This window comes from Vulpes vulpes, chromosome 7, assembly GCF_048418805.1.
Source record: "Vulpes vulpes isolate BD-2025 chromosome 7, VulVul3, whole genome shotgun sequence".
In the NCBI taxonomy this organism is placed as follows: domain Eukaryota; kingdom Metazoa; phylum Chordata; class Mammalia; order Carnivora; family Canidae; genus Vulpes; species Vulpes vulpes.
Genome location: NC_132786.1, coordinates 87,474,334 through 87,477,502, shown reverse-complemented (window position 1 = coordinate 87,477,502; position 3,169 = coordinate 87,474,334). Strand labels below are relative to the sequence as shown.

Below are 3,169 nucleotides of genomic sequence, written 5' to 3'. Positions count from 1 at the left end.
ATATCTCCAATGAGCATAGATGCAAAAGTCCTCAACAAAATATTAGCAGACCCAATTAAAAATACATTAAAAGGATCATATACCATGATCAAATGGGATTTATTTCAAGGATGCAAGGGTTGTTCGGTATCTGCAATCAATCAGTACAATACACCACATTAACAAATGAAGGGTAAAAACCATATGATCACCTCAACAGATGCAGAAAAAGATCTGACAAAATTCTATATCAATTAATAATAAAAATTCTCAACAGTGTGGGTTATAGAGGGAATGTACGTCAACATAATAAGGGCCATATATGACAGGTCCACAGGTAACATCATACAGTGGAAAGTTGAAAACTTTTCCTTTAAGATTACAAACAAGGCAAGGATGCCCACCCTCACCATTTTTATTCAACACAGTATTGGAAGTTTTAGCCGCAGCAATTAGACAAGAAATCAAAAGCACCTGCATTGGGAGAAGTAGAGCTGTCACTATTCACAGATGACATGATGCTATATATAGAAAATCCTAAAGCTTCCACCCAAGAACTATTAGAATAAAGGAATTTAGTAAAGTGACAGGATGCATAATTAATATACAGAAAGCTGTTGTATTTTTACACACTAAAAACCAGTTATCAGAAAGAGAAATAAGTAAAATAATCCCACTTACAATTGCATCAAATAGAATTAAATACCCTAGGAGTAAATTTAACCAGAGATGAGAGATCTATATTCTGAAAACCATAAGATACTGATGAAAGAAACTGAAGATGACATAAATACAACATAAGGAAAGATATACTGTGCTCACAGATGGGAAAAACTTTGTTCAAATATCCATACTACCCAAAGGGATCTACAAATTTAATGAAATGCCTATCAAAATACTAATAGCATTTTCCATAGAACTAGAACAAAGAATCCTAAAATTTGTGTGGAACCACCAAAGACCCTGACTAGCCAAAGCAATCTTTAGAAAGAACAAGGTATTATGCATCTAGATTTCAAACTATACTACAAAGTATAGTAATCAAAGCAGCATGGTACTGACACAAAAACAGACACACAGATCAGTGGAACACAACAGAAAGCCCAGAAATAAACAGATGCTTATGCTATCAGTTAATCACCAGAGGAAGCAAGAATATATAATAGGGAAAAGACAGTCTCTTCGGTAAATGGTTTTGAGAAAACTGGACAGCTACATGTAAAAGAGTGAAACTAGACCTTGTACACCATGTAAAAAAATAAACTCAAAATGGATTAAAGGCTTAATTATAGAACTTTAAACCATGAATTTCAATGAAAACATAGGCAGTAAGTTATTTGACATTGGTCTTAGCAATATATATATATATATATATATATATATATATATATATATATATATATATTTGTTTGTTTTTCATCTGTCTCCTCAACACAAAAACAATGGAACTACATCCAACTAAAAAGTGTTTGCATAATGGAGGAAACCTTCAACAAAACAAAACAAGGCGAGCTACTGAACAGGCTAAGATATTTGTAAGTAATATATCTGATTAGAGGCTAACATCCAAAATATATAAAGAACTCCTTAGATTCAATATCAAGGAAACAATCCAATTTAAAAAATGGGCCGAGGACCTGAATAGACATTTTTCCAAAGATGATAGACAGATGGCCAATAGGCACATAAAAAAGTACTTAATATCACTATGCATCAGGGAAATGCAAATCAAAACCACAATGATCGATCACCTCATACCTGTTAGAATGCTATCATCAAAAAGATAAGGAGCAGAGGAGGGCAGCAGCAGGTGGCCGGGTAGTGCAGGGAGAGCCCTAGGGTTCACGCTGGTGCTGAGCAGCTGCCGGTAGCTACACAAGTACCCGGGGAACCAGCCCCTGCATGTGTGTATTACCCATAGTGTGGGTGGTGCTGTGGGAATAGTGTTCAGCCACAACCAGTTTGGGCGGGTGGCACGATGGATGAGAAGGTGTTCACCAAGGAGCTGGACCAGTGGATCGAATGGCTGAAGGGTACAAAGAGCTGTCAGAGTCCCAGGTCAAGAGCCTTTACCAGAAGGCTAAAGAAATCCTGACAAAAGAATGCAACATGCAAGAGGTTCCATATCCAGTCACCATCTGTGGAGATGAGCAGGGACAATTTCAGGATCTCATGAACTGTTTAGGTCTGGTGAGAAATCACCAGGTACAAACTACCTGTTTATGAGAGATCATGCTGACAGAGGATATTACACAGTTGAAACAGTCACTCCTGTTGTAGCTCTTCCAGTCTGTTACCATGAATGCATCACCATTCTCCTAGGAAGTCACGAGAGTAGACAGATCACACAAGTCTACGATGAGTGTTTAGTGAAATATGGAAATGCAAATATTTGGAAACATATTATGTATCTTTTTGACTCTTCCTTTCACTGCTTGGTGGATAGGCAGATATTCTGTCTACATGGTGGACTCTCATCATGCCTACATACAGTGGATCACATCAGAGTGCTTGATCACCTAGAAGTTCCTCATGAGGGTCTAATGTGTGACTTGTGGTCAGATGCAGACAATCATTTGGGTTAGGGTGTATCTCCTCGAAGAGCTGGTTACACCTTTGGGCAAGACATTTCCAAAACATTTAATCATGCCAATGGCCTCACGTTGGTGTCCAGAGCTCACCAGCTAATGATGGAGGGATATAACTGGTGCTTAAGACTGGAGTGTCATAATAATTTTTGGTGCTCCAAACTATTGTTATCATTGTGATATTCAAGCTGTGATCATGGAACTTGATGATAATCTATAATACTTTCTTGCAGTTTGATCCACCACCTAGCAGAGGAGAGCCAAATATTACTCATAGTACTCCAGACAGCTTCCCATAATGAAATTTTGAACTTGTACAGTATTGCCACGAACCATATATTGACCTAATGGAAATGGGAAGAGCATTACTTTGGAGTAACTGCAAAGTGTCAGAGAATAATTAACAATCAAAATGCTTGTTTTCATATGGACCGAAAGATGTGCCATATAAAAATACAAAGTCTCTTGTCATCAACAGCCATGACTGCTTTAGAATGAACCATTTCATTGCACAGTGAAGCGACATTGTTGGTAGAGAAACAAATTGTGGCATAGCCCTGTTTGTAGTAACTTGTGCTTTCTCTGAGAGACTGAAGATAATA

The 3,169-nt window shown here is 37.6% G+C and overlaps 1 pseudogene; it reads left to right on the top strand.

Moving 5' to 3' along the window:
- The first annotated feature begins 1,957 nt into the window (after window positions 1-1,957).
- On the top strand, window positions 1,958-2,866 carry LOC112923855 (serine/threonine-protein phosphatase 2A catalytic subunit alpha isoform pseudogene; annotated as a pseudogene).
- The last annotated feature ends 303 nt before the right edge of the window (window positions 2,867-3,169 follow it).